Raw genomic sequence first — 16,452 nt, 5'->3', positions numbered from 1 at the left:
TGGGCCGGTAGGATTCTGCTAAGGTTGGGTCCCTCCCCGTCTTCAAGTACGACTATTATTGCCTCATACATGGGGAGGGAGTTCTGTTCCAATGCCACCTGGAGTATTTTAAGTAGTTCAGGTAGAAGTATTCCCCCAAAAAATTTGTAAATTTCCATCAGCAGCCCATCTACACCGGGAGCCTTGGAATTGGGGTATGAAGCTCCAGCCATCTGCAAGTCTTCAGGAGTGAGTGGTGCATTAAGCTTTTGCCTTTGTTGAAAAGTAAGTTGAGGAAGTGTTAAAAACTCCCGCATGGTAGAGTCATCTGAAGACACTTTGGGAGAGTAGAGCGTTTCATGAAAAGATCTAAAGCCTTGTAAGATGGAGGGGGTATATGTGACCAATTGAGTCGAGGGCAGTTTTGAAGAAGAGATATGAGAAGATGGTTACTGAGCTTTTGCAATGATTGTGAGAATATGACCCGTCTTTTCCCCCTCCTCAAGGTTTGAGAAGAAAAAATGTTTATTTTCAGCATGCCGAAGTTGGACAGTGCGCAGAAACTGTTGTGCCGCAAGTACCTCCTCTCTGTATCAGGGTTGGTATTGCTAAGATAGGCTTGTTCTGCCTTAGTTACAGATTGGCCGGCCTCAACCTCCCATTGTCTGGAGTTAGTCTTCATTCTGGAAATGTCTTTGATATACGTGCCTCTAATATATGCTTTCAAAGCATCCCAAACAATCATAGGAGATGTTGAGTGTCTGTATCCAAGTAGAAAGCCTTGTAATTGTTTATGCATTAAGTCAGTGAAGAGAGTTATCCAGAATGGATTGAGCTTCCCCAATGTAAATGTAGAGGACCTTTTCAGGGACAAGAATACATGCATTGGGGAATGATCAGATAGGCTCCTGGCTAAAGAGGTCACCTGAGGTGTATATGGTAGAATCAGATCGGAACCCAATGCCAAATCTATACGGGATAGAGAGGAGTGGGAGCTTGAGTGACATGAAAATTGAGCATCTAGTGGGTGGAGGGATCGCCATAAGTCCCGGAGTCCAATTTCCTTCATGTGGTGGACAAAAGGAGTGATTTGTCTAGGGCCAAGTGGGGAGAATTTTTTTTAAGAGATCTAAGGAAGTATCCAAAACTGTGTTAATGTCCCCCATTACCAATAATGGTGTTTGTGGATGGGTGGCTATAAATTGAAACAGACATCTCACCGTCTCCATATGAAATGGTGGAGGTACATACATATTTGCAAGAACACATAAATGAGAGTCCCAATTGTATAACAGAAATATATAACGACCCAACGGATCTATTTTGGATGAGATAACCATGAAAGGTACTCCTCTGACAACCTTTATACTCATGCCCCTAGAGTATTGAGAGTGGAACTGAAGGGGGAACTCAGAGCGTTTCAAAAGGTGAAGAGTATCCAAAGTCATGTGTGTCTCCTGAAGGCATACAATGGAAGGGTTTTGATGGCTGAGGAATGTGAAGACAGCCGTTCTCTTCTTTGGGTCATGCAGGCCATGGACATTCCAAGAAAGGACAATATCCTTTTGATTACTCATAGTTATGAAGGAGGTTATGAAGACTAGGAGTGTGATTCCTCCGGGGTAGTGTTCCGTGTCCCAAGGAAGTGTTTGGTGGGATATCGTCAGCACGATATATACAATTATAGGGAACACCCAGAGACGATGGATCTCCTCTCACACTCCAGTAGGCGATAATTGGTGTAGGATGTTTTCCGGTCCAGAGACAGCATAGCAAGTGAAAAAAATAGAAAAAATACCAACTTAGGCCAAAACATGGGCAAACCTGAGTCAACTCAAAAACGCCCCGCAGGATAACAGAAGGGGAAAGCAAAGGGACTATATGTGACATTCCAAAGGGTGTAGCCATGAGAGTCATCTGTTACTAAAGCAAAACAGGCAATCTACTCATCCCTGAACTCCGCTTTCATACTAAGGGAGAGACAAGCAGAAATTTGAGTTGTGAACGCCGGGCAATGGATAAGTCATACTGGAGCTGGACATAAGCGCCTTTCATTCCTATCCAGCCAGGTAGCTGCTGCTGCAGGGGAGTCATAGAATTGTACGGAGCCATCTGTTATGACTCGTAGCTTTGCAGGATAAATCATGGAGTAAGACACTTGGATCACACGTAGGCGGCATTTAACATCAGTAGATCTGGCTCACTTACGCTGGATTTCAGCTGAGAAATCTGGAAATATAGATATTTTTGCACCTTGTATTTCCATGGCAGGTTGTTGTCTAGCAAGATGGAGGATGACATCTCTATCCTTGTAATGTAAAAGTTTCAGTAGACAAGGTCTGTCAGGGGCCCCGTTGGAGGAGGACGGGGTGGGACCCGATAGGATCTTTCCACTGAGCAAAAAGGTGTTAGGTCATCTTTGCCGAATGTATTCAGTAACCAAGTCTCAATAAATCCCACAGGATTCTTTCCCTCAGCTTTCTCAGGCAAGCCTACCAGGTGAAGGTTGCTCCTACGTAGGTGATTCTCCATGTCCTCTGATCTGGCCAGGTGCTCAGATGTTCTCATGGTGTTAGAATGTACATCTTGTTACAATGGAGGGAGTTCATCCTCCAATGTGCTCACCCTGCCTTCAATGGTGGTCGCCCTCTCTCTCATCTTGTGCATATCATGGCGGATAAATAAAATGTCCTCTTTCATGCTTTTATATTCCACAGTAAGCTGTGTGAGCGATGTGCCATGAGTGTGGACTGCTGTTAATATTTCTTTCAGCGATGGTTCTGGGGGTTCAGGAACCTCTGCATGGCTCTCAGAGTGGGGAATAGGAGAGCAGATACTCACTGTGCCGGAGGACGGAGAAGGCTTTGCAGAGGCCTGAGGGAGCTGCCACCCCCCTCTATCACTCATCGCCATCTGCCCAACACAAGAAGTACTGCACTTCCTTATTTATTCCATGATTTAGTCATGAAGAACAGCGGGGCTGAGCCCCACCAGAGGTCAGAGAGGAAAGAAACAACCAGAACTGTCTTTTATAGGAGGGACAGTGATGAGGGGATTATAGGACGAGGGTCCCCACCCCCTTTATCACTCATCGACATCTTCCCAACACAAGAAGTACAGCACTTCCTTATTTACTCCATGATTTAGTCATGAAGAACAGCGGGGCTGAGCCCCACCAGAGGTCAGAGAGTGAAGAAACAACCAGAACTGTCTTTTATAGGAGGGACAGTGATGAGGGGATTATAGGACGAGGGTCCCCACCCCCTCTATCACTCATCGCCATCTTCCCAACACAAGAAGTACTGCACTTCCTTATTTACTCCATGATTTAGTCATGAAGAACAGTGGGGCTGAGCCCCACCAGAGGTCAGAGAGGAAGGAAACAACCAGAACTGTCTTTTATAGGAGGGACAGTGATGAGGGGATTATAGGACGAGGGTCCCCACCCCCTCTATTACTCATCGCCATCTTCCCAACACAAGTACTGCACTTCCTTATTTACTTCCTGATTTAATCATGAAGAACAGCGGGGCTGAGCCCCACCAGAGGTCAGAGAGTGAGGAAACAACCAGAACTGTCTTTTATAGGAAGGACAGTGATGAGGGGATTATAGGACGGGGGTCCCCACCCCCTCTATCGCTCATCGCCATCTTCCCAAAGAAGTACTGCACTTCCTTATTTAGTCCATGATTTAATCATGAAGAACAGCGGGGCTGAGCCCCACCAGAGGTATTGTAGCCCCACCTGGCAAGTATTGTTTTTAATCTTTATCCCTGCTGTGGGCAAGCTGCAGGGCTCTCCTTTCAGGTGCCAGCCTCTGCCACCCTGTGTGTGAGAACCTCTCCTGTACCTACTATGCTTCCCTGGCTCTGCTTGCGCATTTGTGGACCCGGTTCAGTGGGTTCCGGAGGGTAGAGGGGACGGAGGAGATGTTCACTCCCTTCTTGTCCTGACCCAGAAGTGACGTTATGACAGATTTCCCGACCATCGAGGACGGCAAAGAATGTAATGCGGTGTGATGTGCGCTACATTACATCCAATGGAGTACAGGGGAGACATTGGGGGTCTTTTAGACCCTGGATGTCTCAATAAAGAGAACCTCTCATCAAATGTCATCACATAGAGGACTTTGTCCCCTTAAGTAAAAATGTTTTTTTTTTAATTGTAAAGAATTAAAGTTACACCCAAATACATAACTCCTCCCCTTGAAAAATTTTAAGACCCCCCACCCCCACATATATGCATGGCAAAAGGTATCCAACATGTCAACTTAAGGTTTGACATGTTGGATATCTATTTACTCGCTGCAACCTCGGCTTTTATATTTTTACAAATAAATGGGTCATTTATTGCTTTTTTGTGCCCTGAAATTAACTTAAGTGTATCCTCCTTCGCACTCACACAATACACTCAATCCTCCACCCACATCGATGGGAACACCCTGGACCTCGTCTTCTCCCACCTCTATACCCTCAACCAGTTCACTAACACCCCCTTCCCTCTCTTCGACCACCACCTCCTCATGTTCTCTGTCTCCCCTTCCCCCAACTCCCCCCCAAAAGCGCCAAACCATCACCAGCCGCAACCTCCGCAACCTGAACCCGGCCCCCCTCCACTCGGCTGCCAACCGCCTACACGGCAGCATCTTTCCACTGTCATGTCCTGACCTAGCCACCACCATGTACAACGACTCTCTGTCAGCTGCCCTAGACTCTCTGGCACCCCTCACCACACGCAACATCAAACCTAGACTGCTTCAACCATGGCAGAACGACAGCACTAAATGTCGCAGTCGCACGCTGGAGAGACTATGGCGCAAAACCAGGTCCCCTCGTGCGTTCTCCCTCTACAAATCTGCCTTCCTCACTTACACAACCTCCCTCCACGCCGCCAAGCAGGCCTACTTTGTAAACCTGATCAACACCCTCTCCACCTGCCCTCGCTGACTCTTCTCCACCTTCAACTCCCTGCTTCCCCCCCCCCTCCACTCAGTACCTCACTCACCACCCACGAGATTGCCACTCATTTTCACAAGACTGAAGCAATCCGTAAGGACATAGTCAACTCGCAATCTACCTCCCCACCTAGCCTCCCCCCTATCACCCCCTCTTCTCTCCCCTCCCTTGACCTCGCAACCGCACTGCCCCCCACCACACCCAAGGCCCCACTTACTGTAACCCCCCCAGCACTGTACTCCTTCAGCCCTGCTACCACTGAGGAAGTCACCAGGGTCTTCTCAGAAGCCCACCTCACTACCTGCCCCCTGGACCCTATCCCTTCTCAACTCCTCCAGTCACCCCCCTCTTCCCTCATCCGCTCCCTCACCCACATCTTCAATCTCTCCCTCACTACTGGCACATTACCCTCCCCCCTAAAGCATGCACACATCACCCCCATACTCAAAAAGCCCTCCCTGGACCCCACTGACCCAAACAACCTCAGACCCATCTCCCTGCTGCCACTCACTTCCAAGCTCGAGCGCCTAGTCTACGACCGCTTAAGCGCCCACCTAACTGACAACAACCTCCTTGATCCCCTACAGTCCGGCTTCCACCCCCTACACTCCACCGAAACCGCCCTCCTCAAAATCACTAACGACCTACTAACCGCCAAAGCCAACTACTCAGTCCTCCTTCTCCTGGACCTCTCTGCGGCCTTCGACACAGTTGACCACCCCCTCCTCCTTAATAAACTACTCTCCCTTGGCATCAGAGACACCGCTCTCTCCTGGTTCTCCTCTTACCTATCCTAACGCTCCTTCAGCATTTCCTACAACGGTGCCACCTCCCCCTCCCTCCCCCTCTCTGTTGGGGTCCCCCAAGGCTCTGTCCTTGGACCCCTTCTCTTCTCCATCTACACCTCCTCCCGCGGCAAACTCATACACTCCCACGGCTTCAACTATCACCTCTACGCTGATGACACTCAAATTTACCTCTCCACCCCTCACCTCACCCCCACATTCTCCGCCAGCATCACTCACCTCCTAAACGACATCTCAGACTGGATGTCGCTCCATTTCCTCAAGATTAACCTCTCCAAAACCGAGCTCCTCGTCTTTCCCCCTGCCCTCACCCCCCCCATCCTATCCATCATCACCAACAACACCACCATCAATCCCGCCCCGCAAGCCAAAGTCCTTGGCGTCATTCTGGACTCAAACCTCTCCTTCCAACCTCATGTCAAATCACTTACAAACACATGCAGGCTTCACCTCCGCAACATCGCCAAGATACATACCTTCCTCACCCCAGACACCACTAAACTACTCGTACACTCCCTGATTGTCTCACGTCTGGACTACTGCAACTCCCTCCTCACCGGCCTACCCCAGTGCAGGCTGTCCCCGCTTCAGACCATCCTGAACTCAGCTGCCAGACTCATCCACCTCACCACCCGCTCCACCTCTGCCACCCCCCTCTGCCTATCCCTCCACTGGCTCCACCCCCCTCTGCCTCTCCCTCCACTGGCTCCCCATTGCCCAACGCATCAAATTCAAACTACTCACTCTGACCTACAAAGCCATTCATAACACTGCCCCTAACTACCTCACCAACCTTATTCCCAAGTACCGCCCTACCCGTACCCTTCACTCCTCACAGGACCTCCTTCTATCTTGCTCCCTGGTCTCCTCCTCCCACGCACAACTGCAAGACTTCTCCAGGTCCTCCCCCATCCTCTGGAACTCACTACCCCAATCCATCAGACTGTCACCTTCAGGCGCTCCCTGAAAACCCATCTCTTCAGGGAAGCCTACCCCACCCTCACCTAACAGCCGTTCTCCTTCATTCCTCCTACCACTCCATCCCCCACAGCCACTTCCTCCTGTACAACTACCCCCTCCCTCCTAGATTGTAAGCTCTAAAAAGTAGGGCCCTCGTACCCCTCGTACGTTGTTTGTATTTGCTGTAATGTTTCATGTATTGCCCCCCCTCTATTGTACAGCGCTGAGCAAACCCTTTGGCGCTATATAAACTCCATGTAATAATAATAATAATTTTTTACTGAAATTTCCTAGATCTTTGTGATATTTTGTGACATAAAAATTAGAACTGCCGCTATTTTATTCTCTAAAGTCTCTACTTTCAGAAAATTGATAATTTGGGGGTTTTGTGTCATCTTCAGGCTAAAATGATGTTTTAAACGTGCAAAAAATGCCAAAACGGCTCTGGGATTGAACAGGAGAAAGGATAAGCTGGACACTCCCCTTTCCTGAGGAGCAGCCAATCGGTTCTCATTACACTGCAAGGTCTCTCCCCTCCCTGCTAGTCCCCGGGTGGGGTGCTGGAGACAGGCGGGGGAGGGGAGGAGGAGATAAACAGAACAATGTTACACATATTACACATTTAAGTTGCTATAAAGTGCCTTTAACTTTTTACAGCCCTGGACATTCCTAAAAGAGCCTCAGATTTATATACATTTGTTGTAAATAGGAAATAACATCTTATTACCTCCTCTGCTGCCACTTCCAGCCACGTCTCCTCTATAATTCTTCCCGCCTCACCTCTCATCTGGAACTTCCTGTCTGCATCTGACATCACTTCCTGTCTGTCCCTGACATCACTTCCTGTCTGTCCCTGACATCACTTCCTGTCTGTCCCTGACATCACTTCCTGTCTGCATTCCATAGAGACTTCCTGTGTGAGTATAGGTGAGATCCCCACCTTGTGGAGTTCAGAGGAACTGCAGCCCCGAGATCCATCCCATAATCCCCCTTCCTGTATAATATGTACCTTACAGGGATACTACGGGAGATGAAACATTACTGAATAAAGGAAGAAGAAATAAATGTAACTCTTATGTAACCAACTGTTCAACAAACATCTCTTATTACATATAGAAAAGTCTTACAAACACAGAACACAAAATACAAATGTATAGCTAATGAGAGCGATCCCGCCAAACCTGATCCTTCTGGGGGGGACAATGCAAAAATACATCCTAAAATAGAAACATATACATCCCTGTAAGGTACATATTATACAGGAATGGGGATTATGGGACATATCAGACTGGATGTCGCTCCATTTCCTCAAACTTAACCTGTCCAAAACCGAGCTCCTAGTTTCCCCCCCCCATCCTATCCATCACTACTAACAACGCCACCATCACTCCCACCCCACAGGCCAAAGTCCTGGGTGTCACCCTGGACTCCCACCTCTCCTTCCTACCCCACATCCAACTGCTATCTAGATCATGCAGGCTCCACCTCCGCAACATCTCCAAGATACGCACATTCCTCACCCCAGACACCACCAAACAACTCGTACACTCCCTCATCATCTCACGCCTGGACTACTGCAACTCCCTCATCATCTCACGCCTGGACTACTGCAACTCCCTCCTCACCGGCCTACCCAAATGAGCGCTATCCCCACTCCAGTCTATCCTGAACTCAGCGGCCAGACTCATCCACCTCACCAACCACTCCACATCCTCCACCCCCTCTGCCAATCCCTTCACTGGCTCCTGATTGCCCAACGCATCAAATTCAAACTGCTAACTCTGACCTACAAAGCCATTCACAACGCCGCCCCAAACTACATAACTGACCTGATACCCAAATACTACCCTATCCGTGCCCTCCGCTCCTCACAGGACCTCCTACTCTCTACCTCCCTGGTCTCCTCCTCCCATACCCAACTGCAGGACTTCTCTAGGGCTTCCCCCATCTTTTGGAATTCCCTACCCCAATCCATCAGACTGTCACCTACCCTCCTCACCTTCAGGCGCACCTTGAAGATCCACCTCTTCAGGGAAGCCTACCCCACCCTCACCTAACACCTGACCTCACATAACAACTGATCTCCTCCACTCCTCCCACCACTTTATTCCCCACAGCCACTTCCTCCTGTACCACTTCCCCTCCCTCCTAGATTGTAAGCTCCAAAGAGCAGGGACCTCGAACCCCTCATGTATTGTATTGTTACTGTCTTGTCTCATGCTCTGTCCCCCTTTGTAATGTACAGCTCTGAGCATACCCTTTGGCGCTATATAAATACTGTATAATAATAATAATAATAATAATAATAATAATATATCAATCCACTCATAATGACATCATCTTCTGGAAGTGTCTGCAAATCCATCCATTTCATACAGATTTCATCTCTGATCTCCTGCAGCCTATTAGCTCCCATTTCCCTCTCTATGTCTCAGCAGATCCCTTGCATCCTATTAGCTCCCATTTCCCTTTCTTTGTCTCAGTACTCTGTGGGTGTGGAACTTGGGAGAACAAGACTCTGTGGGGGCAGGACTTGGTGAGCAGTACTCCGTGGGGGCAGGACTTTGTGAGCAGTACTCTGTGGGGGCGGGATTATGATTAGATTTATTATTCCATTCATTTTCTGCTCATATAAAGATGGAATTCAGATATAAAGACGGGAAGTATGGAGCAGAGAAATGAATAGACCTCCCAGCAATGTTATTACCAGGCTGCAGCTAGGGGGAGCTCTAATGTCACCCCAGCAGAGTGATCCCATCTAGCCCACATTAACCCTCTCACTGCCAGAGCTGGTTTTGCAGTGTGTAGGAGTCTGGGATGCGTTTTGTTGAGGTGGGGGAGGGGTTATGAATTGTTTCCATTGTCACTGTAGAATGTGCTGCAACAAAAGTGACATGAAGGCTCCTCCCACACTGATCCGCGGGACACGTATGACTTTTTGCTGCATTTCTGCCATGTTTTTACCGTGTTTGCATTGCACTTCTTAAAGATCATATGACTCAAAATCCGCACCGAACCCTCACTGTGGGGAATTGTTGATGCGTTTTGCCATGTTTTCCATTGATTTCAATGGGGAGGGGCGCTCTTAGAGCGTTTTCTTACCACACCAAACCTGCAGCAAGAATGCAACAAGCAGGACTTTAAAAAATGCAGCGGCCCCGCATCGGCTGAGTGTGACGAGTTCCAGGAATACACGGTCACATGATGTTCTTTTACTAACACAAACCTGGGAGAACACCGGATGGGGTGACAGCAGAGTGACCGATAATGACACACATTGAGCTGCCGATAAAACTTCATTTCCAGAGTCCCCCCACAATACAGGAGGGGGCGCTATGTACTGTGGGGTCTGGGGGAAGGAATCCGGGAGGGAAATGTCGTCTGCAGAACATTTCATACTCTGCTCTAGATTTATAAATGTCAGCGACGTGCGATGATTGACACCCCCTTACCCAGATAATGGGGACTTGTAATCTGACAGATTCACACAGGAATTGTTCATTGCTGAAGGAACCCCGAGAACCCTTTGGAGGAACCCTGACTGAGAAAGGCTGGACTAGGCAGTCATATATCTCTGTCCCCCTTGGTGGGAGTGGAGGTGACCCCTCTATAAGGATCTACAGTCCATACACACCCAGCACAAGGCCGGGGTCACACTACCAGACGCTTCTCGGGGCTGCAGTTCCTCTGAGTTCCACAAGGTGGGGATCTCACTTCTACCCAGACAGGAAGTCTCTATAGAAGACAGGAAGTGATGTCAGGTACAGACAGGAAGTGAAGTTACGTACAGAAAGGAAGTGATGTAATGTACACACAGGAAGTTCTGGGTAAGATGTGAGGCAGGAGGAAGCAGAGAGGAGACGTTGGTGGAAGTGGCAGAAAAGGAGGTAATAAGATGTTATTATTATTATACAGGATTTATGGTGCCAACAGTTTGCTCAGCACTGTACAATATAACGGGAGACAATACAGCAACAATACAGATCAATACAAGAGGCATAGGAGGGCCCTGATCCTTGGAGCTTACAATCTAGGAGATTTCCTATTTACACCCAGTAACCCCCCCATCATGTCCGTCCTCTTCCTCCATAGTCATGTCTGTCCTCTTCCTCCATAGTCATGTCTGTCCTCTTCCTCCATAGTCATGTCTGTCCTCTTCCTCCATAGTCATGTCCGTCCTCTTCCTCAATAGTCATGTCCGTCCTCCATAGTCACTGTGACGTCTTTTATCACCAGCAGATGATACACACATATATAGTGTGGGAACCCAGATTAACCCCTTCAGGGGCAGAACATTCCCCCACTTCCGGGGCCGGAACATTCTCCTCATTGTGGAGAGGTGTCACCTTCTCACCTCATCAGTCTATACTAATGGATTATACCACTTTTATTAGTTGTGGGGGATGGAGAATCCTATGACATCACACTAACCTCACAGCTCCTCCTCCCAATGTCCCTCCATTTGGCTCCTTACTTTTTATTCTATGGTGTTAGGATGTGGGGGACCCTTGGCATCCTCATAAGCAAATCAGAACTTTAGATCCTGTGTTGTGTTATGACGTCAGAATTCCTTATACCCTGCGTAGTGTGGGGGTCCTGTGGGGGGAATTATACCTCAGCCTGAAGTGGGGCTTTAATAAAATGGAGACCTGAATGGAGAGGTGAGGAGGATTCTGGGAATATCATTTGATGTGACTATTTGTGTTCAGATGTAGAGTTTTCCTCCTGTGAAGTCTGGAGATCATATGACATCACATTGCCTCCACCTCCCTCCCTGATAGAAGAGAGAAAGAAGAAGAAGATTCTAGAAGTCACCAGAGAGATCACTGAGCTGCTGACAGGAGAGGTGAGCGGTGCCGGGAATTCTGGGACATTCTCCAGTAACAGACAAGGGATGTGTCTGGATGGTGACTGTATCATTGTGTGTGTCAGGTTCCTATAAGGTGTCAGGGTGTCACTGTCTCTTTCTCCATGGAGGAGTGGGAGTATTTAGAAGGACACAAGGATCTCTACAAGGACGTCATGATGGACAATCAGCCGCCCCTCACATCACCGGGTAAGAGGAGACTTTATTGTAAAGGAGAGAGCAGTACGGAGGATCCACCTAGATCCCCCATCATCTGATAAACACATAGAAACAATGGATTCAGTCAGTGTGTGTGTTTCCTACAGATGGATCCAGTCATGGGAACCCACCAGAGAGATGTCCCCGTCCTCTGTATTCCCGGGATTCCACACAGGAAGGTCACACCATCCCTCACCATCATCAGGTAGATGATGACAATTATTGGTAGTTGTGATTTATACACAGCATGTTTGTTACAATGAATGTTTTATTATATCTTTCAGAGTGGAATCCTCGGGGATGATAATATTGATGTTAAAGAAGAGTATAAAGAGGAGGATGAGGAGTATGGAGTGATGGAGGAGTTTTCAGAAGGACACAAGGAGATGATGGAGCCACCTAATACCAGGAACCCACCAGAGAGATGTCCCCGTCCTCTGTATTCCCGGGATTCCACACAGGAAGGTCACACCATCCCTCACTATTACAAGGTTGGTGGGATGGAGCATCTAGAACATGGACTTGTAGAGACAATGTGTGGATATTTTATGTGACCTTATATTTTACAGATGATATTTTCTGTCATTTCCTTGATTTAGAGTGGAGATCCAATCGATATAAAAGTTGAGGTGAAAGCAGAAGAAGAAGAGGCGTATGTGAGGGATGATCAGCAGTCTATGGAGGAGGATGGAATAACGGGGACATTTATAGAGGAGGACACTCCTACAGAGATCAGCACAGGTGGGTCATGAACACTAAATCCATTCCTCCACCCATACTGCTCACTGATTGGTCCAGAGTAGGGCGGGGACTGGGTGATATCAGCCTGTAATCCCCTGGTCACTTTCCTGAGCTGTGTTCCCCGTCCTGTATTCCTGGATTTCTCTCGGATAATCTTCCTTCTCTGTGCTGCAGACACAATTTATGTATCTAGACTGGATTTATGGAGGTTCTGGGGTTCAGTTGGCAGCAAAATGTTCATTTCACCATAGGTTTTGAGTTATCTGGGACCTGTTCTGTGAGTCCTCTTCCTCATGCCCAGGTAAAATCTCCGATAGAGCAATCCTCCCAGGGTTCCTTGCTCTGTAGTCTGCTGGCTGTGCCGGGTGGAGGGATATGTCTGTAGTGTCTCAGACCCAAGTCACTGAGTGCAGTCTCAGGAGATGGGAGGCAGCGGTGTGGGATCTCTGCAACTTGTCTACAGTAAACATTTAAGCTTCCACTGATTACTGAATACAATATTATGAGTCCTGACCCCTTATTATATGATTTTATTGTACATTACATACTCCTGACCCCTGAACTTTATTCTCTATGTTGTATATTACATACTCCTGACCCCTGCACTATATACTCTATGCTCCTGTCTAGTAATCCTCTTTGTCTTTGTATTTTAGTCCATGGCTGGGAGATGAGGAAAACCTCCGAGGATTGTCTCACTTTGTCTCCAGACTGGAAAGTAGAAGATGAGGACATCACACAGTATAGTCCAGGAGAAAACCCGGCTCCCTCCAATGTCCATCCAGCACCACACAGTGTAGATGGACCATCGGATTCCTCGTATCCTCAGACTGTGTGGGACCGGGCCGGCCTTCCAACAGACAAGAGGTTCTCCTGTCCTGAGTGCGGGAAGGGTTTCCCTTCAAAATTCCATCTTAATGAGCATAAAAGGTCTCACACGGGGGAGAAGCCGTATTCCTGTCCTGAGTGCGGGAAATGTTTTTCACAAAAGTCTAATCTTCAAAAGCATATGAGGCTTCACACAGGTGAGAAGCCATATATCTGTACTGAGTGTGGGAAGTGTTTCCATTCTATGTTCAATGTTATTAGGCATAAAGAATCTCACAAAGGAGAGAAGTCATATTCCTGTCCTGAGTGCGGGAAATGTTTTATACAAAAATCACATCTTGTTACACATCAAAGGCTTCATACAGGGGAAAAACCATACTCCTGTTCTGAGTGTGGGAAATGTTTTTCAGACAAATCTTTTTATCACAGACATCAAAGATTGCACACAGGTGAGAAGCCATATACCTGTCCTGAGTGTGGGAAATGTTTTGTAGAAAAGGCAAAACTTGTCACACATCAGAGATCTCACACGGGGGAAAAGCCATATACCTGTCCTGAGTGCGGGAAATGTTTTTCAGACAAGTCCAATCTTTACAGACATCAGAGATTGCACACGGGTGAAAAGCCATAATACTGTTCTGAGTGCTGGAAATGTTTTGTTGAAAAATCAGAACTTGTCATACATCTTAGCTCTCATACAGGGAGGGAAAGGACGTTTTCCTTTTCTGAGTTTGGGAAATGTTTTTCACCGATGTCCTGTCTTGACAGACATCAGAGATCTCACACAGGGGACAAGCCACTTTCCTTTTCTGAGTGCAGGCATTTTTTTTTCAAGAAAGTCCATTCTTTATACCCACACAGGTGAAAAGCCGTATTCCTATCCTGAGTGTGGGAAATGTTTTTTCACGAATGTCCCATCTTCACAAACATTTGAGATCTCACACTGGGGGAAAGCCACTTTCCTGTCCTGAGTGAGGGAAATGTTCCTCACTGAAGTCCTGTCTTCCTGTACATCAGGGGTCCACACAACCCTGGAGGTGTATTAGTGCCTTGAGTGCGGGAAATGTCTTCTAGATGAATGTTGCTGGACATCCCAGCTCTCATGTGGGGAAGAAGCACACCCTGATATACACCTCAGATATACTCCATGGCTGATCTTCATCATGGAAGAAACAGTTGATAAGGAGATGAGAGGCCCCCAAAGACATGGATGAAGTGTGTGACCGGGTTGGCCATTGATAGCAGGAGAAGAATAAAAATGGAGTCCTGCCCTGTGATTGGCTGAGTACATTTTGTGGTGGGAAATTTCACAAACACTTGGAGGTCTTGTCACACTTACCTCTAACACTGGTGGTCAGACACTATATCTGGCTTCTGTGGTCCTTACCTGTAGCAGCCCCTTTCCCATAAGGCAGTCAGGCCTACTGGTACTCGGTGCCCCCAGGACTCATACACAATGCTATAGTGCCTGGCTACCACACCAGGGCAGGTGCAAACTGAGCACAGCAACAGGTGCTTGTGGTTGGCTGACAGGCAGAATGGTTCAATGACAGGCCAGGTACAAGGCGAGTTCATCTCCTGAAATGCATCAGATTTCCCAACCGTGCAGTATTTGGGACTGGACCCCATTGTCTGGGACTGAAGATCTGGCTCTGTCTGTTTTTATGGTCGGCTTGTGAGATTCCATTTGTGATCTTTTAATAAATTTGGTATTATGGTAATGCACCCTCTTGTGTGTTGTCTTTGACAGTTCCTAGATTCCTCCATCTGTGGAGGGCTGCACCTCATCAAGTGACAGATACCGTGTGGAATTGTGAAGCACCAAGATTTGAGTGCTGTTGTGTTTGGCAACATTTGATTGACAAGGCAGGCAATATTCGGAGTAATCAGGGTCCAATCCCTGGTCAAAAGACAGGCAGAGTTGAGAGAGTAGTTGATATCTGATCCAAGGTCATAAACAGAGGAATCCAAACAGCAGAGCAGGACAGACAGACAGAGAGCTTAAACGTGTATTACACACACTATCACTAACATGAGACTGCAGGTTTGGCTGGCTTAAATCAGATTTATTCTCCACCCAGAGACTTGCTGCATCATAGCTAAAACCAGGATGCTGTAATGAGACCACCAGTTGTGATGGATTGGGGGCGCTAGACGTTCCTGACATTAACCTCCATCTGAAAAGGGGCAAATAATCCCTTAAAGGCATGTTGGGCATCCAACAAAGGACCAGCATGCTGAGCAATGGTCAGGGGCAGGGGTGGACTGACCATTTGTAAACTTGGGCACTGCCCGGGGTCAGTAGGGGGCCCCATGAGATGCCCCTGGTACTTTTTTGATAGGCTTTTTTGAGTTTGGGCAAGGACAAAGGGGCCCCATGATCCCCTATTGTCAGGGGGCCCCATGAGTTGTCAGTCTGCCCCTGGTCAGGGGATCATCAAAGTCAGGTTGGTTAGCAGGCATAGAGTTTATGGAGCCAAACTGGACAGCAGAGAACATGTAACATCAGGTTGGATAGCAGGTGACATGGTACTGAAGTCAAGCTGAACGCAGGCTGGATGCAGAGTGGCTTGAATGAAAAGTTGTGGGCTCCACATGGCTGAATGAGGCAGTTTATCCAAAGGCTGGATGGAACTTCTTAGACAGGTTTGAGCAGATGCAGTTGCAGTAGGGTGAGGCCTGGTTACTGAAAGTCCCAGAAATGAAAAAGGAGGCTCAATTGGCCTGGGCTGAATCAGAACAACTGGTGCGGAGGCAGACTGGACCACATTGGCAGATGTAGAGACAGACTAGATGACATCAGCAGGTGTAGAGACAGACTAGACCGCATCAGCAGGTGTAGAGACAGACTAGACCGCATCAGCAGATGTAGAGACAGACTAGACCGCATCAGTAGGTGGAGAGACAAACTAGACCGCATCAACAGGTGTAGACACAGACTAGACCGCATCAGCAGATGTAGAGTCAGACTAGACCGCATCAGCAGGTGTAGAGACAGAGTAGACCGCATCAGCAGGTGTAGAGACAGACTAGACCATATCAGCAGGTGTAGAGACAGACTAGACCGCATCAGCAGGTGAAGAGACAAACTAGACCACATCAACAGGTGCAGAGACAG

General features: G+C 47.9%; 1 protein-coding gene, 1 long non-coding RNA gene and 1 pseudogene across 2 annotated transcripts in view; 2 read left to right on the top strand and 1 right to left on the bottom strand.

Annotated features, from left to right (window-relative positions):
* Nucleotides 1-7,500, bottom strand: part of LOC149452140 (uncharacterized) — an 82,452-nt gene extending 74,952 nt beyond the window's left edge. Inside the window, exon 1 of the mRNA XM_089689735.1 lies at nt 7,428-7,500. The gene's annotated coding sequence lies outside the window, so the exon portion shown is untranslated. The remainder of the gene's footprint in view (nt 1-7,427) is intronic.
* Nucleotides 7,501-10,513: 3,013 nt separating this feature from the next.
* On the top strand, nt 10,514-11,756 carry LOC149452139 (uncharacterized). The gene is made up of 3 exons (XR_016314921.1): nt 10,514-10,587; nt 11,410-11,546; nt 11,633-11,756. It is a non-coding gene; the product is annotated as an uncharacterized LOC149452139 (long non-coding RNA).
* Nucleotides 11,757-13,124: 1,368 nt separating this feature from the next.
* LOC149452138 (uncharacterized) lies at nt 13,125-15,059 on the top strand (annotated as a pseudogene).
* Nucleotides 15,060-16,452: the final 1,393 nt, after the last annotated feature.

The sequence above is a fragment of the Staurois parvus genome, unplaced genomic scaffold, assembly GCF_062004578.1.
Source record: "Staurois parvus isolate SC_StPar_1 unplaced genomic scaffold, SC_StPar_1.0 ptg000494l, whole genome shotgun sequence".
Classification (NCBI taxonomy): domain Eukaryota; kingdom Metazoa; phylum Chordata; class Amphibia; order Anura; family Ranidae; genus Staurois; species Staurois parvus.
The sequence above is the reverse complement of the archived record's forward strand: the minus strand, read 5'-3'. Positions and strand labels throughout refer to the sequence as shown.